This window comes from Rattus norvegicus, chromosome X, assembly GCF_021556685.1.
Source record: "Rattus norvegicus strain SHRSP/BbbUtx chromosome X, alternate assembly SHRSP_T2T, whole genome shotgun sequence".
NCBI lineage: Eukaryota > Metazoa > Chordata > Mammalia > Rodentia > Muridae > Rattus > Rattus norvegicus.
The window spans coordinates 32,495,760-32,520,801 of NC_141554.1; the positions used below are offsets into that span (position 1 = coordinate 32,495,760).

Genomic DNA, 25,042 nt, shown 5'->3' on the forward strand with positions numbered 1-25,042 from the left:
TTTTGCAAATAAGATGGAAAAATGCCTATTGATTGATACAATTGAGGAAATTAAGAGTTGAATAAAATTAATATAAAGTAATTTTAAAAAGTTTTCCTAAATATTGGTTTATCTCCATATTGTGGGCAAATACTTATTTCGGTATTTTTTTTCCTGTATCTTTTTTTTTTTTATTAACTTGAGTATTTCTTATATACATTTCGAGTGTTATTCCCTTTCCCGGTATCCGGGCAAACATCCCCCTCCCCCTCCTCCTTCCTTATGGGTGTTCCCCTCCCGACCCTCCCCCCATTGCCGCCCTCCCCCAACCAGTCTAGTTCATTGGGGGTTCAGTCTTAGCAGGACCCAGGGCTTCTCCTTCCACTGGTGCTCTTACTAGGATATTCATTGCTACCTATGAGGTCAGAGTCCAGGGTCAGTCCATGTATAGTCTTTAGGTAGTGGCTTAGTCCCTGGAAGCTCTGGTTGCTTAGCATTGTTGTACATATGGGGTCTCGAGCCCCTTCAAGATCTTCCAGTTCTTTCTCTGATTCCTTCAACGGGGGTCCTATTCTCAGTTCAGTGGTTTGCTGCTGGCATTCGCCTCTGTATTTGCTGTATTCTGGCTGTGTCTCTCAGGAGCGATCTACATCCGTCTCCTGTCGGCCTGCACTTCTTTGCTTCATCCATCTTGTCTAATTGGGTTGCTGTATATGTATGGGCCACATGTGGGGCAGGCTCTGAATGGGTGTTCCTTCAGTCTCTGTTTTAATCTTTGCCTCTCTCTTCCCTGCCAAGGGTATTCTTGTTCCCCATTTAAAGAAGGAGTGAAGCATTCACATTTTGATCATCCGTCTTGAGTTTCATTTGTTCTAGGCATCTAGGGTAATTCAAGCATTTGGGCTAATAGCCACTTATCAATGAGTGCATACCATGTATGTCTTTCTGTGATTGGGTTAGCTCACTCAGGATGATGTTTTCCAGTTCCAACCATTTGCCTACGAATTTCATAAAAACGTTGTTTTTGATAGCTGAGTAATATTCCATTGTGTAGATGTACCACATTTTCTGTATCCATTCCTCTGTTGAAGGGCATCTGGGTTCTTTCCAGCTTCTGGCTATTATAAATAAGGCTGCAATGAACATAGTGGAGCAGGTGTCTTTTTTATATGTTGGGGCATCTTTTGGGTATATGCCCAAGAGAGGTATAGCTGGATCCTCAGGCAGTTCAATGTCCAATTTTCTGAGGAACCTCCAGACTGATTTCCAGAATGGTTGTACCAGTTTGCAATCCCACCAACAATGGAGGAGTGTTCCTCTTTCTCCACATCCTCGCCAGCATCTGTTGTCCCCTGAGTTTTTGATCATAGCCATTATCACTGGTGTGAGGTGAAATCTCAGGGTTGTTTTGATTTGCATTTCCTTTATGACTAAAGATGTTGAACATTTCTTTAGGTGTTTCTCAGCCATTTGGCATTCCTCAGCTGTGAATTCTTTGTTTAGCTCTGAACCCCATTTTTAATAGGGTTATTTGTTTCCCTGCGGTCTAACTTCTTGAGTTCTTTGTATATTTTGGATATAAGGCCTCTATCTGTTGTAGGATTGGTAAAGATCTTTTCCCAATCTGTTGGTTGCCGTTTTGTCCTAACCACAGTGTTCTTTGCCTTACAGAAGCTTTGCAGTTTTATGAGATCCCATTTGTCGATTCTTGATCTTAGAGCGTAAGCCATTGGTGTTTTGTTTAGAAAATTTTTTCCAGTGCCCATGTGTTCCAGATGCTTCCCTAGTTTTTCTTCTATTAGTTTGAGTGTGTCTGGTTTGATGTGGAGGTCCTTGATCCACTTGGACTTAAGCTTTGTACAGGGTGATAAGCATGGATCGATCTGCATTCTTCTACATGTTGACCTCCAGTTGAACCAGCACCATTTGCTGAAAATGCTATCTTTTTTCCATTTGATGGTTTTGGCTCCTTTGTCAAAAATCAAGTGACCATAGGTGTGTGGGTTCATTTCTGGGTCTTCAATTCTATTCCATTGGTCTATCTGTCTGTCTCTGTACCAATACCATGCAGTTTTTACCACTATTGCTCTGTACTACTGCTTGAGTTCAGGGATAGTGATTCCCCATGAAGTCCTTTTATTGTTGAGGATAGCTTTAGCTATCCTGGGTTTTTTGTTATTCCAGATGAATTTGCAAATTGTTCTGTCTAACTCTTTGAAGAATTGGATTGGTATTTTGATGGGGATTGCATTGAATCTGTAGATTGCTTTTGGTAAAATGGCCATTTTTACTATATTAATCCTGCCAATCCAGGAGCATGGGAGATCTTTCCATCTTCTGAGGTCTTCTTCAATTTCCTTCTTCAGTGTCTTGAAGTTCTTATTGTACAGATCTTTTACTTGCTTTGTTAAAGTCACACCGAGGTACTTTATATTATTTGGGTCTATTATGAAGGGTGTCGTTTCCCTAATTTCTTTCTCGGCTTGTTTCTCTTTTGTATAGAGGAAGGCAACTGATTTATTTGAGTTAATTTTATACCCAGCCACTTTGCTGAAGTTGTTTATCAGCTTTAGTAGTTCTCTGGTGGAACTTTTGGGATCACTTAAATATACTATCATATCATCTGCAAATAGTGATATTTTGACTTCTTCTTTTCCGATCTGTATCCCCTTGACCTCCTTTTGTTGTCTTATTGCTCTGGCTAGAACTTCAAGAACTATATTGAATAAGGAGGGAGAGAGTGGGCAGCCTTGTCTAGTCCCTGATTTTAGTGGGATTGCTTCAAATTTCTCTCCATTTAGTTTAATGTTAGCAACTGGTTTGCTGTATATGGCTTTAACTATGTTCAGGTATGGGCCTTGAATTCCTATTCTTTCCAGGACTTTTATCATGAAGGGGTGTTGAATTTTGTCAAATGCTTTCTCAGCGTCTAATGAAATGATCATGTGGTTTTGTTCTTTCAGTTTGTTTATATAATGGATCACGTTGATGGATTTCCGTATATTAAACCATCCCTGCATGACTGGGATGAAGCCTACTTGGTCATGGTGGATGATTGTTTTGATGTGCTCTTGGATTCGGTTTGCCAGAAGTTTGTTGAGTATTTTTGCGTCGATATTCATAAGGGAAATTGGTCTGAAGTTCTCTTTCTTTGTTGTGTCTTTGTGTGGTTTAGGTATAAGAGTAATTGTGGCTTCGTAGAAGGTATTCGGTAGTGATCCATCTGTTTCAATTTTGTGGAATAGTTTGGATAATATTGGTATGAGGTCTTCTATGAAGGTTTGATAGAATTCTGCACTAAACCCGTCTGGACCTGGGCTCTTTTTGGTTGGGAGACCTTTAATGACTGCTTCTATTTCCTTAGGAGTTATGGGGTTGTTTAACTGGTTTATCTGTTCCTGATTTAACTTCGGTACCTGGTATCTGTCTAGGAAATTTTCCATTTCCTGAAGATTTTCAAGTTTTGTTGAATATAGGTTTTTATAGTAAGATCTGATGATTTTTTGAATTTCCTCTGAATCTGTTGTTATATCTCCCTTTTCATTTCTGATTTTGTTAATTTGGACGCACTCTCTGTGTCCTCTCCTTAGTCTGGCTAAGGGTTTATCTATCTTGTTGATTTTCTCAAAGAACCAACTTTTGGTTCTGTTGATTCTTTCTATGGTCCTTTTTGTTTCTACTTGGTTGATTTCCGCTCTGGGTTTGATTATTTCCTGCCTTCTACTCCTCCTGGGTGTATTTGCTTCTTTTTGTTCTAGAGCTTTTAGGTGTGCTGTCAAGCTGCTGACATATGCTCTTTCCTGTTTCTTTCTGCAGGCACACAGTGCTATGAGTTTTCCTCTTAGCACAGCTTTCATTGTGTCCCACAAGTTTGGGTATGTTGTACCTTTATTTTCATTAAATTCTAAAAAGTTTTTAATTTCTTTCTTTATTTCTTCCTTGACCAGGTTATCATTGAGTAGAGCATTGTTCAATTTCCAAGTATATGTGGGCATTCTTTCTTGATTGTTATTGAAGACCAGTTTTAGGCCATGGTGGTCCGATAGCACGCATGGGATTATTTCTATCTTTCTGTACCTGTTGAGGCCCGTTTTTTGACCAATTATATGGTCAATTTTGGAGAAAGTATCATGAGGAGCTGAGAAGAAGGTATATCATTTTGCTTTAGGATAGAATGTTCTGTAAATATCCGTTAAGTCCATTTGGCTCATGACTTCTCTTAGTCTGTCTACATCTCTGTTTAATTTCTGTTTCCATGATCTGTCCATTGATGAGAGTGGGGTGTTGAAATCTCCTACTATTATTGTGTGAGGTGCAATGTGTGTTTTGAGCTTTAGTAAGGTTTCTTTTACATATGTAGGTGCCCTTGTATTTGGGGCATAGATATTTAGGATTGAGAGTTCATCTTGATGGATTTTTCCTTTGATGAATATGAAGTGTCCTTCCTTATCTTTTTTGATGACTTTTAGTTGAAAATTGATTTTATTTGATATTAGAATGGCTACTCCAGCTTGCTTCTTCTGACCATTTGCTTGGAAAATTGTTTTCCAGCCTTTCACTCTGAGGTAATGTCTGTCTTTGTCTCTGAGGTGTGTTTCCTGTAGGCAGCAGAATGCAGGGTCCTCGTTGCGTATCCAGTTTGTTAATCTATGTCTTTTTATTGGGGAGTTGAGGCCATTGATGTTGAGAGATATTAAAGCTACTGTGCTTATTGGTGGGTTTATAAGGGATCAGTTTTCACAGTACAATTGGAGAAAACTTTATATTACATTTTTCAAATCTTGAAGAATGGAAGTCATTTTTCGAGAAAGCAAAAAGTAGGCACTGAAATCAAAGAGATATTTTTACAAATGAGTGAAAAAAAAAGACTACTTGGAACTAGAATTTAATGTGTGCCTATCAAGGGCATGGTGTTCATGGAAGATCAGATGTACTACTGAAATAATTACAAACTACAACTTCTCACAACCCATTGTGGTGCAAATTATTTTCATGGTATCAGAACAGAAAAGCAAGTGCTAGGAAAAGAACAAAAACAAGAAAGACAAGACAGAACAAAACAATTACTTATTCTCTACTGGAGAAAGAAAAACCGAATGTTTTTCCAAATCAAAGAACATATCTCCTTTGTCCTTTACCATGTACACTACATTCACAGAGAATATGGAATAATTCCAATTTATATATAAGATCTCTTTGTTCATAGCAACATTCAAAAGTAGCATTAAGTGCAAATATTTTAACTAATGGACGTTGAATGAATGATATAATCAACAAAGATTGAGATAAGGCTTTCCCTTTAAAGATTCACAGAACAGAAAAATATGTTGCCACCATTCTAAAAAGATCTGCATTTAAGTAGAAATTTATTCGATTTGATTTCAGTGTTAAATGTATATCTAATATTATCAATAATTTTTTCAGTTGTGTCCCAACAGCAACTTATAGTAAAGCAATAATAGGATAACTGAGTAGTGTGCACTGTGATTCCATGCACTGACAAGTTTTATTTCATTAGTGGTGGCTCAAAACTGTAACACTAAGCATTGGAAAGAAAAGACACTGGGATCACTGGCAGTTTTAGACCAGTTGACAACGTAGTAATTTCCAAGACAATCCTGGATGAAGTGTGAGTCTGTGTCTAAAGAAGTGAGGGAGAGGAGGAGGAGGTTGAAGAGGAGGAGGTTGAGGAGGAAGAGAGGGAGGAAAAGAGGGTGAGGAGGAAGGTAAGGGTGAGGAGGAGGTAGTTAATGATGAGGTGGAAGAGGATGATGGTGAGGAGGAATAAACAACAGGAAAATGTTCAGTAGGGCACAAATTTTATTGCAGAAGTGAAATCTGATATAAAGTATTATAAATATAGAAAAGTGAATTCAAAATGAATATCTTTTATTTTCAATTATATGCTAGACACAAAGAAAAGTACCAGACTGCTGGCCTGGCCTCTGGTGGGGTAGGAGATTCCTGATGAAGGTATGGGCTAGGACATCAACCAAACTAAATAACACAATTAAAGTGGGGGTACAAATATAAACAGAGAATTCTCAAAAGAGGAATCTCAAATGTTGAGAAACACGTAAAGAAATGTTCGACATCCTTAGCCATCAGGGAAATAAAAATGAAAACAACTTTGAAATTTCATCTTACAACCATCAGTGTGGCTAAGCTCGAAAACTCAAGTGACAGCTCATGTTGGTGAGGAGGAGGAGCAAGGGGAACACTGGTTGTCCATTACTGGTGGGAATGCAAATGTATACGGCCACTCTGGAAATCAATATGGAGTTTTGTCTCAGAAAACTGGCAATTGGTCTACATTAAGATTCCAGCTGTACCATTCCTGGGCATAAACACAAAGGGCACTCCATCTTACTCCAAGAACACCCAAGTTCATAGCAGCTTTATTCATAACAGTCAGAATCCGTAAACAACCTAGATGACCCTCAACTAAAGAATGGATTAAAAATGTTGCTTATTTACACAGTGGAGTATTACTCAGATGGTAAAATAAAGGACACCATGAAAATTGCTGGCAAATGGATGGAAGTAGAAAAAAATCATTCTGACTGAGGTGACACAGACCTAGAACACAAACCTGGTATACACCGACTTATAAGTGGATATCAGCTGTAAGTAAAGGATAACCGTGCTACAATCCATAGATCCAGACAAGCTAAGAGGCAAGGTGGGCTTAAGGATATCCCTGGGAAGGGGAAAGAGAAGTGATTTCTATGGTGGATTGGTGATGGGTAGGGATGGGAACAGGAGGGATTGAGAACGGGGCAGGGGGAGAGAGTACCAGAATGGGGGAGAGAGTAGAAACCTAGTGCAATGGAAACTCTGTAGAATCTATGAGGGTGACACTAGCAAAAACTCTTAGTAATGGGGACATGGACCCTAAACCAGTCATCCTCTGTAACCAAGCAATGTTTCAAGTGGCAGGATTGGGACTCCAATCCAGACAAATAGCATCTGACCTATAGTTTGTCATGCCTGGAGGATGTGCTGAGAACAGAGGCAAGCATACTAGTCATCAGAGACAACAGAGAGACCTCATCCAGCAACTGATGAGAGCTGATGCAGAGTCCCACAGCCAAACATTAAGAGGAGGAGAAGCTTGGGAAGTCCTGTGAAGGATAGGGAGAAAAGGTTTCAAGAACCAGAAGGGTGACAGACACCACAAGAACAAATTGTGATGCAAAGTAAATAAATAAATTTATTTTAAAAATAGAAATCACACATTTTGTGTGCTATGGTAAGACATATACATTAGTATGATGACTTACATACCACTGAAATAGCGTTGGAGACATGATAGTTACAAAATGTCCTAGGTTCCAGGAACATCTCAAGAACAGCAGAATAAAAAGAAATTTTAATTAAAATACAAAAGGTCCCAAGGTCCCCATTCAGTACTCTAAAATACAGTAAAATGCAACCAAGAGTATTTGTTTCACACATCACTGACTTGCAGGGTTTCCTTCAGTAACAGGAAAGAGTCTTCAGAAGGGTCAACCTAATTCTACTCGATGTTGTCTGTTTTTATAAGTTCTCACTAAAAGGAAGATACTGAAGGACAGAGGGAAAGAGACTGGTATGAAGTCAGACTGCAAGAAACACACAAGAAGGCCACTGAAATCCATCATTCCTCTCTTTATGTGATTTATGATTTATACCTTAAATTCCTATCACTGCTTTCTATGATGTTGCACACATTATAAATGAGATGTTTCAAAGCAACCTATTCATGCTATTTAAATATGTTAGCGTAATTTGCTAAGCATAGCAGGCCCCACAATTTTGAAGTATGATATCAGCTATCTGAATTATCTAGATCGATATTGATATTTTCTATTAAACACTCAAGAATTAACTGGAAAACTTCTTTGTGAGGTATTCTAGTGTTTTATCTGTTGCTGTGGTAAAATACCTTGACAGAAAAGGTATTTACAGGAAAAAGAGTTTATTTTAGCAGACAAATCCTTTTTTGCTAAAAGTCAAAACCAGGAACTTGAATCAGCATATATACAGGCCTACTACTACTGACCTCACTTTTTTCATTCTTACATCATTCAGGAAACAGCCCAGGAAATAGTGTTGCCCATACTCAATGCAGGTCTTCCTACCTCCAGTAACTAATTGAGAAATATCTCTCATAGACAAGCCTAAGCCACGTAATCTATGTAATCTCTTATTGAGTCTCTGCTACCAAATGTTTGATTGTGGCAAGCAGACAATAAAAACCATCTCATGAGGAGAACTGATAAGGATATGTAATAGTATGAAGGCACCAATTACAATAGTGATATAACCCCAATTATAATTAAGATTGTTACCTTTACAACTTAGTATGCCTTTTAAGCAAGCAGAACAAAATAACATGTGGAAAACAAAAGGTAGATGACCGAACATACAATTTTGGTTATTTGAAACAATATTCCTTTCTGTAGCTCAGCTTGACTTAGAAATCACAATCTAGATAACATATCATCTGGACTGCTGCCTTAATAAGTGTACACCTCCGAATGGGAAAACTGACAATTTTAAAAGCTACAATATTAATATTACAAATCAGGAAAATAGGAACAATTCCTCTGTTGTCTCTTTTGAAATGTGGCCGCATTGTTTAATGATAATAAAACTCTGAAAATTACAGTGCATTTACAGACAACAAAGAGGAATTATTCAAATTACCCAAGAAATGTTGGAAAATTTTAAGACTAATTATTGAACAAGTCAAGTGGGAGCAGCAAGCTTACTTAAATAATACAGATTTAAATATGAAAACTATTATTATTTTCTCAATTATTCATTCTTTTATATAATTGTCTAATAAAGATGATTCATTTATCACTAAATGTAACTGTATTATCATACCACAAGAACACATTTCATAGAAGTGAATGCACAAATCATAAAATATCTACTTTAATAAATGAAAGAAATTACTGTTTCAAAACTAATGTCATTGTGTTGTTTTTACTTCTTTTCAGATAATTATCTGAAATCTAAAGATTTTTGGCTTCTGCAAATTACTTGACATTTATAATTGAAATTATAATGAACTCAAATATGTGTCTTTAAAAGAGAAATGTATTCTACATCAAAGTCTTTTGTTAAATAGTTATGGTTTGCTTGATAGATTATTTGTTCTCAACTAGGGATGACTTTGCACCTAGTAAGGAGATTAGAGATGCCTAGAGATATTTACATTTGTTACATTTGAGGGGATGTTATTGACATTGAGTTATGACAACTAGAACCATGGCTAATACTCCTGCAATACCTAAGACAGGAAAGAATGATTAGGATCCAAATGTCAATAGAGATGACATAGAGCTTTCTTGTATACTAAAAATAATTGTGCCCAGTTAAACATGTACAAGAAGCCATGAACCATCCAATTCCAAATAGTACAGCAAAAGCATCCATTTAAAAACATGTTTTATCAGAGGGATATTTCTTCTTCATGGCAAGTGGAATTTAAAAGCACTCTTTCTTGTTCCTTTTGGCAGTTCACAGAACAAAAAATACACTGGATAGTTGAAGCATAATACATTGCTTTTATATTGAGTCAAAGTAACACCTTTCCTGCAAAACAGCAATCACTTGACATGCTATGAAGAGACCATCATACAAATCAATACAGCTAAATCTAGAGCAACACGGTTGACTCTCTTTTTTTTCCCTTTGATGTCAAACACAAAGATAGTCTGTATAGCTTAGGAGTCACTAGGAAAACAGAGTTTTATAAAGGAATTATTTATTTACACATTCATTTTCCATAAAACTAAGTCATGACAGGGTAATGAACACTTAAATTGCAAATGCCTTTTCTAAATTTAAAGAGTTGATAAGTTTAGATAGATTTCTCCTTAGTAACGTATGGTATCATTTCCAAATATGACTTTTTAAAATATTTCATTAAGAAAAGCCATAGTAGATCACTTTATTTATTATCATTGTTTTCAGGTAACATGCTTGACACAAATAATACATAAATCACATGGTAATCATATGTCAGGAAAAACCCACATTATTCAATATAAATTGCGTTATAATTTTTTATTAGGAACTAGCAATGTGAAAATTACTTGTGATTTGCTAAACCACAAAATAAAATTGAAAACTTCATGTTAGAGAAGAAAAAACTATTCTCTCTGTATATAATTCTCCAAGTCTTGGGGCTGGAGAGATGGCTCAGCAGTTAAGAGCACCGACTGCTCTTCCAGAGGTCATGAGTTCAATTCCCAGCAACCACATGGTGGCTCACAACCATCTGTAAAGAGATCCGATGCCCTCTTCTGGTGTATCTGAAGACAGCTACAGTGTACTTATATATAATAAATGAATAAATCTTAAAAAAATCTCCAAGTCTCTTGTCATAATTTTATTTACATTATATATAATCAACATATCAGAAATGTCCAAATTCTAGAGTGGAGCACATCTACAGATGCACTACTGGAATAGCAGATTCCTCTTCTTTATTATTTTTTTTTATTTTAAAAGGCCCCTAATATCTAGTCTTGCCCAACCTGGAACTCTCAAAGATCTGCCTCTGCCTCCTGAGTTCTGGGATTAAAGGCATGCACAAATGATCAGAACTCAGATTCTAATCTTGCCACATTATGTGGGAGCAAGTTATCTGCTTGTTATGACTCTCATTTGTATGAAGAATGAGTCCTATGTGAATGCATGCATAGTCCTTAGAAACAAATAACAGCAGGCAACTTGATATTTGTGTCTGAGTACCACTCTTTTGTAAGAGTCAGGGTACTCTGCCTTATTGGCTAAAATCTAAGGGATGCTCAATGTTTCACTCAAGGGTTACTAATATGCAAGTGCCTGACCCATAGAAATTCTAGTCTCTCCTTACTGTTCTTCAGTATTTCTGAGATGTTCATTTTTATAATTTTTATGATATTTTCTTTATCAATAAATAATTGTGAGAATCTATGTCCCTAATACTGCAACCCTTAAATACACTTTAAATACAATCCATCGTGTTGTGGTCCCCCCTCAACCATAAAGTTATTTTCATTGCTACTTCATAACTGTAATGTTTCTACTGCAATAAATCACAATGCAGATACATGTTTTGAAGGATATCCGATAAGTGACCGTATGAATGGATCATTCAACCTCCAAAGAGAATATAAACCACAGGGTGAAAAACCTCTGGTCTAGAGGCATATTATTGCTTCAGTGTTACTAAAAAAAAAACACCAGAGACATTGGGATATAATATTCTAACTTTGATTCAATATTCAGTGTATTCAATCTTAAGAATATTATTTTCCATATTTATAGATTGGATTATAATTTATAATTTATAGATTATTCCAAAACTAAGTGTAAAGATTTAAAATTTGTGGTGTTATGAAATAGCTAATACCATGAAAGATAATTTTACAATCATAGGGGCATTCCAGTGACTCATTAGAAGAGGCAATTGTTAGAAGTCAGCTTTCCCTCTAAATACCAGCTCTATTATCATTACAATTCTTCTGATACCATTACACCTACTTGGGAACAGATCTGAAACCTTACTATATAATGAACTTCATGGAGACGGAGAAGCCTGGGACATATGAGCCCCAGAATTATGAAATCATTATGGAAAGTTCATGGAGCTGATGATGGGAAGTGATTTTTGACTTTCTATGAAATGATAAAGATTATAGAGGAACACCTTGAAGTAATAATCTACTGATATTTTGAATGTTTTATTGAAGTATTCCATAACTAAACATTATTAGTAGCGGGAACAAGTGTTTAGTATAGGATAACTCATAAGAGAGAAAACCAGAAAATTTCATGTCAGTTTTTCCATCAGCTACATAAAATTAAGACATGAAAACTTGGTAACTGTGATCTAGTTAAATTAAACTAGCCAACTCTAATCTCTGTCATCAAAATCCATACCCTTACAACAAATTGATTAAGAAATATATTTCTGTTAAAGTGTATTTACAAGCACACCTTGATCATCATTTTACGATAACAGCCCACAACCTCAACCACAAACTATACAAATAAGAAATGACAGGGGAACAAGAATACCCTTGGCAGGGAATAGGGAGGCAAAGTTTGGAACAGAGACTGAAGGAACACCCTTTCAGGGCCTGCCCCACATGTGGCCCATACATATACAGCCACCAAACTAGATAAGATGGATGAAGCAAAGAGGTGCAGACCGACAGGAGCCGGATGTAGGTCTCTCCTGAGAGACACAGCCAGAATACAGCAAATACATAGGCGAATGCCAGCAGCAAACCACTGAACTGAGAACGGGACCCCCGTTGAAGGAATCAGAGAAAGGACTGGAAGAGCTTGAAGGGGCTCGAGACCCCATATGCACAACAATGCCAACCAACCAGAGCTTCCAGGGACTAAGCCACTACCCAAAGATTATACATGGACTGACCCTGGGCACCAACTGCATAGGTAGAAATAAATAGCTTAGTAAGGGCACCAATGGAAGGGGAAGCCCTTGGTCCTGCCAAGGCTGGACCCCCAGTGAACGGTATTGTTGGGAGAAGGGTGGTAATGGGGGGAGGATGGAGGGGAACACCCATAGAGAAGGGGAGGGGGAGGGGTTGGGGGATGTTGGCCTGGAAACCGGGAAAGGGAATAACATTTGAAAAGTAAATAAGAAATACCCAATTTAATAAAGATGGAGAACAAAAGAAAAAAAATGACTATTATTTAGAAGTTCTTGAGCAAGCAGCTGTTGTTCTATACATATCCTAGAATGTTCCATCTCTCTGATTAAAGTGAGTTTGGGGGATGAGACCTGCACAGTCGAACATCAGAGCCTCAGTGTTTTACACAGATCTGTGCAACACAGTAAATATAGCTAACAATCAAGCAGTGAACATTTCAAAACCAGTAAGAGTAAATTTGAATGTTTTTATCCCAAAAGGTTGGTTGACATTCTCAGTGTGTTTACTACCTTTAGTCCATCATTCCCCTACTGTATTCAAACTTGTTACATTAACGCTATACATGTATCCAACTACAATTTGCCAATGTGTGAGTTTTAGAGAAACTCCCATTGGATGTATTAGATACTTCTCTCATCTCTGTTCGTGAAATATCTGAGAAGAAACAATCTGAAGGTGGGAGACATTTACTTTGGCTCTCAGTTTAAAGAAGTAAAGCCCATTATAGTAGGGAAGACATTGCAGTAGGTGTTAAATGTACTCACGGCTGCATGGTGCCTTGCTCACATTTTGGCGAAGCAGGATAGAGAGAGATGAATGCTGACACTAGGCTCATTTCCTCAATGTTCATCTTTTATATCATTTAAATACCACACCCCTGGAATGATGTCACATTCAAGATGGATGGGACTTTTTTCTATGTAAATTTTTTCTGAGGCACCCACATGACATCCTGAGAGGTATGCCCCAATCTCCTAGGTGATCCTAAATACAGCCCCGATGACAATGAAAATTAAGCACCACAGAGCAGCTACCAGATGTATTAATGATTAATGTGATACTTGTGAGTCATGAAATGCTTGCCTTCTTGACATCTCTGAAGATGATGATCTCAAATTGCAAGCCAAACAAACCTGTTCCTTTATGTAATCTCTAAATATTAATGAAAAGGTCTTTTGGTATCAGGCACATGGCTCTGTGCTCTATATGTGTCCACTATTTATATCTTCACAGTGGCACTGTTACTTCCATTTAATAACAAAGAAGGTGGAGAAATTTGCCTAGACACCCATAGTAAGATAGCAGAATAAAAATAGAGACGTGAAACTTAAGAAATCATTATGACTCATGCAAAGAAAACTGTCATCATTCAGACATCTAACCAGAAAGTTTCAAAAGCCTACCTCCTCTCTGGGTGCCTCTGTAGTCCTGTCCAATTCTCTTGAAGGATTTTTTTCCTTATTTTTCTCTATTTTCATAGCCTCGCCAGTGCCAAAGCCTACTTTAAAAATACATTGCACATATATCAAATTCACCTAACATAAAACTAACCATCTTAAGATGTACAAAGCAGTGGCATTTAGTTCTATCACAGTCTTCTGTGATACAACCACTGCTTCTATGTAGTTGCAGAATAGTTTATCATATTAAAATGGATACTGGATACTATCAATCAGTTTTTAACCATCCAGTCTCTCTGCCTCCAGTTCCTAGCAACCACTAACTTTTTGTCTATATCAATTTTCTTGTTCTGGATATTTCTTATAAATGGAATAAGTGAAATTTCATTTCTGGCTTCTTTTACTTAGCAAAATGTGTCTGTGGTTCTGTGGAAGTTATATAATATACAGTGCTTAGATTAGGCATTATTTCACTAATGAGTATGTAGGCTGCTTTCAGTTTCTAACTTATAATCAATAAAAGCCAGAAATTAGCATTCCCATACAAGCACTTTCTGATTACTTGTTTTCAAAACATGTAGCTAAGAGAATTGCTTCTTTTTGAGGATTTGCTGCCAATGAGATTACTGGACCATGTGACAGTTTTATGCTTCGATTTTTTATGTGAGGTGATAGATGAAATCTCAGATCTCAAGCACACTAGGCAAGGCACTCAATTGTTGATACACACAACTAGACACGTACCTGGTTTTCTAGGAAAATCCTTGCAAAGACTTCCATGATAAGATGATTTTCTTGCCTGAAATCTCCCCTTCTCCATTCATTACTGTTCCGTGACACGATCATCTTTCATAACTAGAATTTTCACAATGCCATTCCCCTAGTTACATATTGGTAGTAGTTCCTTGGAGTGTACAAGGATACTCAGAAATCTCTATGGGGTTCCACAGAGGTCCATAGATTTAGTGTGATCTTTCACAGGACATACATCTGTTTTTCTGAGACTCTCTTCGCCTCCCTCTCCCACATTTTCTTCCCTACTTCCCCACTTTAGATGGCATACACTCTTTCAGGCGTAGGCACCAGTTAGACCAACTAGCTGTGGCTTCCTGCTACATCTCAACACTGCCTCTCTGAGATCTCTTCCAATACCATCCCTTGAAGGCAGCCTTTCCCAATACTTGTCCTTTCCCTAGCTGGACAAATGTCCTCCTTTGTCTGCTTTTCCCTACATGGGAACATTTGCCTCCTTCGTGTCCAGTTCTCATCTTCTTCATATCCTGTTCCTTACTTACTTGAGTGTCTGAATCTTCTGTTATGATGTGTTAAATAAACAGGGTTTCCACTTAAAGAATGTTTGCCAAAAGGACTTAGGGAAGGCATGAAGACTGTTGATACTGTCATTCTGTCAGATGTATTTCCTTTGTTTTGTGACTCAGCTTCATCAAGTAAGTCTGCCTTAGGACCCTTGACAAACACATAGGGTTATCTGGTTGGAAAAACTGCTGACTGCAAAATAATCTTGAAAAGATTTGGGGAAAGGAGCCCATCCATTTTAGCTTCAGCTTCCTGACCTGTAAAGTATAATTAATGCTGGTTGGTTCTGAGGATAAAAATGAACTAACAAAGAAAAATCTCTTATATGCAGCCCTTAGAGTAATCCATGGCATTTGTTCTGCATGTATAGGTTTATTAAATAAAACAAGTAAAAGAAATGAACTGACTGCTCAGGATAACTGAGTAAATCCATGCTTAAGATATGCAAACACAACCCGTAACTCTACAAGCTGGAAAATTGAAAGCATCTGTTCAGGTGCTGGGAGGGTTAGTTTTCATTGCCAATTTAATTGGCTTGAAGTAGATCCCTATCTATATCTATATCTATATCTATATCATCTATATATCTTATCTATACCTATATCTATCTATATCTTGCTCTTCCATCTATATCTATGACTTATCTGTCTGTCTGTCTGACTCTCTCTCCCTCTCCCTCTCCCTCTCCCCCCCCTCTCTGTGTGTGTGTGTGTGGGGGGTAATATTTCTAGAGAGCATTAACTGAAATGAGAGGGCCAACACTGAACGAGCTAAAATCCCCAAATGAATAATATGGAAAAAAAGAAAGCTAATGAGCACCCACCTAGGTGTGAATAAGTAGCAACATACTGTTGCCACCATAGCTGTAATCCTCTCTAGACTCTGTGCCTTCCCATCCACAAAGGAGTGTATACCTTCATATCATGAACCAAAACAGATTCCTCTTCCCTTATAAAAGTTGCTTCTTGTCCAGCATTGTATTATAATGATGGTGTATAGCACAAGGGTTCACTAAAATTCTTCATGTGAAGTCAATATTGTTATTACTGATTTGCCACATGTTTCTATTCTGTTATGTTATCTTGGAAGATCTTGGAGTCAGCCTAAAGAGATTTTGTTAGCTTAATTCTGGCATCCCAGTTCATGCAATATTGCACAGGTAAGATAACTTATAACTATTTGTTGACTGGGCTTCTCTAGGTAAGTAAAATTGAATAGAGAGATCATAGCCTTGACTTCCTCTCCTTATTTAATAATTAGCCATGAAGTTATGTGTAAACAACCAAGAAAACTGAGTAAGCTGCTCAACTGATGAAAGTGCAGTACCTAAAAATGAGAATATTTTCAAGTGATACATTTACTGTCACACACGAATCTCTTCACTTCCTTCATTCATTTTTAAAGATGTAGCTGCCACCGTAAGTTTCAAGAATGAAACTCCATGTTCATACTCAGTGACCATCTTACGCTACTTTCATTCTTAAGAAAATGTTCCTCTCAGACCCATCTCTTAGAAACATGCCTTCTTAGAATAAACCCAAATCATCTAGTTCCCCTTTCATATACTCCATTCACAGCTTCCCAAGACAGTTATTTTAGTACAGGTGAGTCTTAGATGTAGGGTTATATTTATCTATCTTCATTTGCAATATTTTTCTGCCGCTAACAAACATAAGGCAAGAACACAAAATGTAGATAATTTAGAATTAGGCTATAACTCATGAGGACAAGATAGACAAATATCAGAAAGCCACTGACAGAGATACTGTATGTGACTGAGCTTTTGGCAACACCGGTGGTGTCTATCATTCTTGTACCTCCTTATGAGTGTTTTACCCAGCTAAGTACTCCACCTGGACTATTTAAACTTCAAACTAACCTGGCATTTTTTTTTAAATTACTATTTTTTAGACACAGAATATCTCCTCATGAAGAAATTGACAGAAATTGAATGTAATCACTGATTATAATTATCAGACTTTTATCTTCTGACTACTACCCTCCATAAAATCTGTGTAAGAATTCAAACTGTGTTTTTGGCAAGGGGCACTAATGCTTTGTCTGCATTTTACAGCTTCCTCTGCACCTGGGAGTAGATATTTTAGGACTGTCTAGACAATTACCCCAGCTTTAAAGGTCTTTTCCTTTCTATTTCTATAGTCACTGAGCATGGGAGGTGAAAATTAGATGACATTGTCATTCTCTTGTCCAAGACACTATTCAGAGACAGAAATAAGAATATTTTTGATCTGTCACAAAATTAAAAAGACTTAAGCGATATCCCTAGACATTTGTAGACTGTTCAAGTTGTGTATCCTTCCAACAGGAAATTCTTCCACTAGACTAGTCATTGTCCTGTAGAAGGTGGGTAGGGAATCGTCTTTTTTTTTTTTTTTTAATTGTACTGAGTGAAATGGTTACTATGATAGATTTGGGCCAGCTAAAAAAAATGACAACATCAAATGATTCCACCTAAGAGATTGGAGAAGAAAATTTGGGGTAGCCTGTTTTCATTCAAATTCAGTTTCCAGTCAAGCAACATTAGTCTGAGCTACAACAATGAGTAATTGCACTTATCTGAGTCAAGCCATCTTAGGATTTGCACCCCCTTTCAAAAGATCACCCTAGATGGGTTTATTGAAAGTTTATTCCTTACATACAGGGATACAGTAGGGCAGAATATTCTCATCTGAATATTCAGCTGCCCCTGACCATCTTGCAACTCTGCACATGCCCTAGAGAAGGGGCTAGTGTACATGTAGGCTTGTGAAGACCAGAGCAGGTACTCCATTTGTGCTGCTACTCAGTACCCCTCATCTCTGCTGGATAAGGCTTCCCTGGTGTCACTGATTGGAGAAGGATTGCCCATTCCCCTTACCAATTCTCAGTAAATAAATCTAATATAATCATTGGTTCTTTAGAGTGAACTATGGAAGAATCATGTTTCTCTTTGTCATTGGGACTTAGGAGAAGGAATAGACATTGCCTGTCTCACTCCTTTGGGGAGGAATTTTGACCAAAATGAAATATTTCTGCAGGTCACTTTTGCCACTGCATTGTGAAAAATGATGCAATCAAGCAAGATTACTGACCCAAGGATATTCCTCATGTGTCTTCCCTAAGTAATTGCACTGTGTTGTTAAATAGCATCCTGGAAGGATGTACATAGATAACATATGTAGTCCGTTTTTTCTCCAAGAGGTAAGAAACAGCATTCATATCTCTACAGGACTCCTAGGGTCCACTCCTCAAATTATTCAATGAGTTCTGAGAATCTTTTCTGATCTTAAATCATTTTGGGAATCTTCTTGACATGCATGTGCATGTACATACTCTCTCTCTCTCTCTCTCTCTCTCTCTCTCTCTCTCTCTCCCTCCCTCACACACACACACACACACACATACTCACACATGCACACACATACACAGACAGACAGACAGACAGACACACACACACACAGAGAGAGAGAGAGAGAGGAACAGAGACAGAGAGACAGACAGAGGCAGAATTTCATGTAAGGACACTCATGAAAGAGAATTTTGCTGTGTCAGGTTCAGGCTAACTATAATGACAGTGAAAGGGATACTACATAGACTAACAGCTTCATCTTTATACAAGCACATAATAATTTTATAAAGGAATAAAGCTATAGAACCAAGTGGGGCAAACCTATTGTGAAGATATGAATTCAAAATCAAACGAACACGGGCCACTAACATTGCAAGGCAATCAGTTACTTAACTGCCTCCACTTTCCCTCCTCTTAAAAATGAGTTAGTAATATTTCTGATCTGTCTTTTTCTTGCACTTGCTATCTGATGAGATGCATATTGAGAATCATATGCCCGATGGAGCATTTCTGGCAAACTTAGAAACTATTGATAACGCATCTTACATTTAGTGATTGCGCCTATTGTTCATGTACTTCATCGTATTGTGAGCAATTTTGACCTCGTATGGTATTATCATTTTTGATTATACCCTTTTTGATGGATACATTAGGCTACACAAAGCTAACCTCACCACTTCCAGAAGACTCTTTGCTACAGACCAGCTACGTGCAGAATAACATCTAGGTCCCATGCTGAAGGCAAGTTTTTCCAGTTAAAAATTCTCACTTTCCCATTGCCAATGTCTTATACATTCATGATTTTCTACTTCATAGCCACCTTTTCACCATAACCCAATCTGTTTTCTAATTTCAACATTCAGTTGGTTTAAAATCTCAAACACTGTTGGATTAGTTTTCTACCGGATTCCTGGAGCACCATTAAATTGAGCTCACTATTCAGTTTGTCATCTTCAGTCTGCTCTATCACGGTGTTTGCTATTTGCTCAGCCTTCATTTGTTTCTACTTCATTAGCCATTTTCTGTAGGGTTTTTGCTACTCCCAAAGTACTACTACTGCTACCTCCAAGTGTTCCTCACAACCCAATACCAGGTCAACATCTCTTCATCATTCATTCTCATGATGTGACTTTCAGGGATCTTTGAACCTCTTAAGTGAGACCCACGAGAGGAGGGACTTTTCCATATGAATCACTGAATTCCTATTTCTAGAATTCCTTAATGTGTTTAATATGCATTCGTTGATAAAAATACATTGACTGGGATGGTTGTTGAAATACATGCTGTTCAAAGTCAGAATCACTGTATATCTGAATGTCACAGTCCTGGTCTTCTGTAACACAGCACTCTTTTTCTGTTAGCTTATATACCTAGTATCCTTTCCACTCTCCTCATATGTGAGGAAACCTTTCCAGATCACTACCACCCAAGTTAAATGGTCCTCTCTTTGTACATGCCATGCAGCTCTCATTTTCCCCCCACCTAACAGTTTCTTGAAGATAGGCCTCTAGTCTTATAGGTGTTTCCTCAACTAGAGACCATTTTTTACTATGCCACATTCCACCCTCTAGAATGGAAGAGATTTACAGTACAAATTAGATCGATTTTGTAGTAACATAGCAAAATATATTGATATGTATATGCATTATACAAATGATATTTGCAAAAAGTAAAAACTAAATGATAATACAGATTCTTTTTTCTCTAACTGCAAGCTACCTTCTGAATTGTAAATACAAGTCTAATTAGAAGTGTCACACCTCTGTCTGCTGTCTAATAGGCTCTCTGTTTTAACCTGTTCTTTGAAATCTTTATGCATGCTACTGAACAATCTTGATTTTATCTCACTACATTTTTTCATATTGATAAATTGATACCCACCAAATTGTTGAGGCAAGAACTATTTGGATTCACATTTGGCTCCTTCTTTCCTTCAAACATACCTTGTACCAATTCTAATTCAATGGTGCTATTGCTTCTACTTGCTGTTGTTGCAAGACAGAATTGTATGTAGTCCAGACTGGCCTTGAACTCACCATGTAGCTTAAAGCTGGCCTTGAGCTACTGGTCCTAGTGCTTATACTTTCCAAGTGTTTGGATTTTAAACTTGCTTTTCTTATAGTTCTACTTCTAAAATGACATCTAAAATTTGTTTCTTCTCCAGCTCCAGTTTTTGCCTAAACCGAATCCTCCAATGATACTGAATTAGATGATTGGCATTCATTCTGGGTTCCTTTTACTGGAGTTTTGTAAACTGATGTGGGTTCAGTATGGATGCTGCTTCCCAAAGGGCTAGGAAGAAAACATCCAGATCTTAGAAAGAGAGACGAAATTAATTGATGCATTGAGCCTATAAGAGGTGAAGGTCATGTGGTAATTGGAAATAAATCTTCATGAGGGACTGCCAGACCACAATACCTTTCTCTTGTGTTCCAATTCCAAATGTGAGCAGTTTGCTTTTCCCATACCCCTGCCATTGTGTGCCAGTCTTGTTGAGCCAAAAAATATGGAATTCAATCGTGGACTTGAACTACCAGAATCATAAACCAAATTAGGCCACTCTATTTTAAGTAGCCTATATCATATATTTTATTACCATATTTTGAAATTATTAATGCATACAAAGGACCTAAAATACCTATCAAATCATCTGAATTCAGTGCTCATCCCAAGTCAATGTAATGATGTTCCTGCAAAAAATATAATTATCTATACACCTTAGGTATTCTGTACCTGTCTGACTTCAACGCCTCATGCAACAGTTCTCGTCTCTGAGAATTCTGTCTCTGTTTGTCCTTGTTTCCCCGAGATTTGTCTCCTGTTGTCAATTTTATATAATTGGCTTCTTACTGTCCTTTCCTTCTCTGAATAAAAGATGTTCTAGAGCAAGTCCATCTAATGCCATCTGAATCAGAGTTTTTCTTCTAATATGTTATCACAGCAATCTGATTAATCTTTATTCAACCATTACTACAATTCGGAATTATCCATTTAATTTGGTTTATTATCTTATTTCTTGACAGAAAGCCCTGTTTCATTTAGTTTACCATTTCATCACTAGATCTGCATATAGAAACCTCAGTGAACTGCTATTTGATGAATGAGTTAAGTGGATAAAAACAGGAAAATAGTAAAAGCTATATTAAGATCATTTTAACAGTTCAAATGATTGCCAGGAGCCAAAACAGATGGGGGTTGACAATAAAGAGGCATCACAAGGAGAGAACTCTTCTGTATCCTGATCATTGGTGAATAGTATCAATTTTATGTACGTATCAAAAATCATTGAATGGGTCAGTAAGTTGGCTCAGGAATTGCTGCCAAGCCAGATGAAATGATCTGAGATGGATCCATGAAACCTATACCTTAGGATAGACCCATATCCTACAAGTTGCACATCTACCATGGTGCACACACACACACACACACACACACACACACACACACAAAAGTGAATGTAGTAAAATTTTCTTTATAATTCATTGGATTCTGCCCTTCAAAAAAGTTCAGTTTTAAGAATAATTAAATAAAATTGTTATGATTCTCAAACTCATGTCAACCCCAAACAAATCTATAATCTACAGTTCACAGGTTTTGCTTTTGTATATTTTCTTCGCGTGGGAGGTGGAGTGGATGGGGTTGGATTCAGTTAACTTCCTGTATTCATGGTCAAGTACTGACTCAAACCTTACTTCCCCATTTCTCATTTATCAGTTAAAAGAAAGGAAATGGGAAACAAAATAAAGATGTGAAAGATAAACAATGTAAGAAAAGACACAGTGGTAAAATAATATTGAGAATCATCATGTGATAAAATGTCAGCATTTATTTGTGACATTTGGCTCTGTTTGTGTTGGATCACCTCGTTGCTGCAGTGGCTGACGGTTGATTTCATAACGGTGCCTCCCACAGATACACCCACAGTTGACCTCTGCTTTGTGTGGTTGGTAATGACTAAACTGCACATATTATGCTGGCAAAATCTACCCCTTCCCTGGAGGGCTGTTACACACAGGGAATTAGAGTTTCATAGCTGAACAATGTTTCTTTCTCAAAATGCATCACGATCAACTTTCATTAGTACAAAGTTATACGGGCTGATAGATTGCTGTTTTTTGCCAAAGTATTACTCATCACTGTATACTCGTCCAACATATGCCACTGAGAAACCCCATCCTATCAGGGGAAAGAAGGATGCGGGGATATTATTAGATTCTTTAAACACGAGTTGCATTGTCTCTGGCAAGCACATGGTATACACATTGCATCTTATGATTCCCCCCAGCCGCCCCCACAGCTGACTTTCATCCATTAGAACATGTTGATGGATATACCATTTCAAAATGAAATATGTGGATATCTGACTCTGATTTGGGGAAAGGGAAATGGTGAGCTAATTTCCTCTTTTATCAAGCTGAATCACTCAGTTCACTCTGTTGCCATGCACGCACAAGTAATGTCATAGCAACCTCCCGGGCTTGCTCTTAAACATAAAACAGTAGAACCACATTCACAGGCACATTTCTTAAAAAAAATTCTAAGATTTACATTCCCCGACAAGTTTAAATTTTATGACATATTCTGCAATACAGGGTCATTTAGTTCTTCTTTGGGAGTCTTCTTGAAGACTGTCATCTATAGCAACATCAACGCAACAGAAATGCTTAGTTAGATGTAAAATTCTTCTGGTAGTTTATTTCTATATTCTCAACCTCTAAACTCATAGCTGAAACTTTGTACATTGGCAGAATAGTTTGAATTGTATGGTTTATTTTTAATAACTTTAAAAATTTCCGTGTTTTTGTTATGTCTTTTATTTTTTGAGAATATAATATAATATAGTTATATTTCTTACCTTTCCTCCCTTCCAACCCTCTCATATACCCTTCTTTGCTCTCTTTCAAATTCATGGCCTCTTTTTTTCATTAATTGCTTTATAAATAAATATATGTGTGTGTGTGTGTATTCATACTTTGTAAGTGTTGCATATTTATATGGCAATAAACACACACACACACACACACACACACATCCTTTTTTTTCAGGGCTGAGCACTTGGTGTTAGATGAACAAGTAGTATGCTTTTCCCTGGGGAATACTATTTCTCCCATTCAGTATTTCTTAGTTGCCTGGAGTTCTTTATGTAAAGCTGAGGTTTAGTGGCATTTCGATTTATTTTACATATACAAATGCTCTCTCTCTCTCTCTCTCTCTCTCTCTCTCTCTCTCTCTGTGTGTGTGTGTGTGTGTGTGTGCACGTGCACACACCATCTGTATGCCTGATGCCTGTGAAAGTATATAACTGGAGTTAAAAATGATTGTGCGCTAACATGTAGGTACTGAGAATTAAGACTATGTTCTCAATAAGGGCAAGTGCTCTTAACCCCTGAGCTATCTCTCTAGTTCCTGATTCTAATTTCAAATTGGATTTTAATATATGACTTTAAATTCATGGACTATAGAAATACATGCATTTCTTATTTACCTACAGTTAAGGTCTTTTCTGTTGCTATGATACAACATCTGGGTCAGGATAATTTGTAAAAATTATATTTATTTCACTAATGGTTATCATTGCAAGAGTTTCAGTTCAGCCTCTCTTTTCTTGTATAATCATCAAGGCTTTCACTGGTACACTAGCTTCAAATATCGTTGATACACAAATTTGCAATTAAATTTCAAATATACAAACTGTTGTAGTACTCAAATCATAGCAGTTATTTAAGTAATTTCCGACAAAATATAAGTATTACTTAACACTGAGTAAGAAGTATGTCAAAGTTGTAGAAAGAAGTGATAAACTGTCATATCAGGATTTCTGAACACATTTCAAAGTCAGAGATAAAAATAAATTCTCATTTTGTCCATATGCTTTTTGCCTTAAGAATAATGGGGTGGCTGCTAATTTACTGGATAATCACCTAGAAGACATCTCTAGCTATGTCTAGAAGGGTGTTCCAAGAAAATTTTAACTGAGGAGGGAAGAACAGACACAGATGCAGGTTGGAGCATCCATATTTTGGAGTCTCAGATTGAACAAATAGTAAAATAGAAGAACATAGGCCAAGTAGCAGCATTCATATTTCTCTGCTTCATGCCTTCAGATGGGATGTGATGCGTTACTTTGTGCTCTTCCTTACTAGAGCCATTCTCACCGCTATGTCCCACTATGAGATACTGACCCCACCCATTGTGGGCCCAAAGAAACCATTCCTTCCAGGAGTACCTTCTTTTGTGGTTTATTGTCACAGCATTGAGGAAAGTTAACTGATACACAGACCAAATTCTGCGTACACTAACTTGCTTGCACAAAGTACCATCTCAGTCACTGTTGTCTGTTGTCACAGGTCAACTGACTTGTACTTGAAATGCCAGATGCAAATTTCAGACTTCATGTTTTACCAATGTTCACCCACCTTAGCCAACATTTCGATTCATTGGAAACTTAATACGTGACTTTTTTAAAGAGGTAAAGTATTTCACTGAAATTTAAGGATATCATTTATCCTTTGATAACCATTACGTTAATAAATAAAAATCCAAGGGGAGTT

General features: G+C 37.3%; 1 protein-coding gene across 8 annotated transcripts in view; it reads right to left on the minus strand.

The window, feature by feature from the left end:
- Positions 1-25,042, minus strand: part of Arhgap6 (Rho GTPase activating protein 6) — a 533,690-nt gene that overhangs the window by 157,347 nt on the left and 351,301 nt on the right. The window contains exon 1 of one of the 8 annotated variants that reach the window (XM_087598829.1): positions 13,190-13,293. The gene's annotated coding sequence lies outside the window, so the exon portion shown is untranslated. 8 annotated transcript variants of the gene reach the window in all.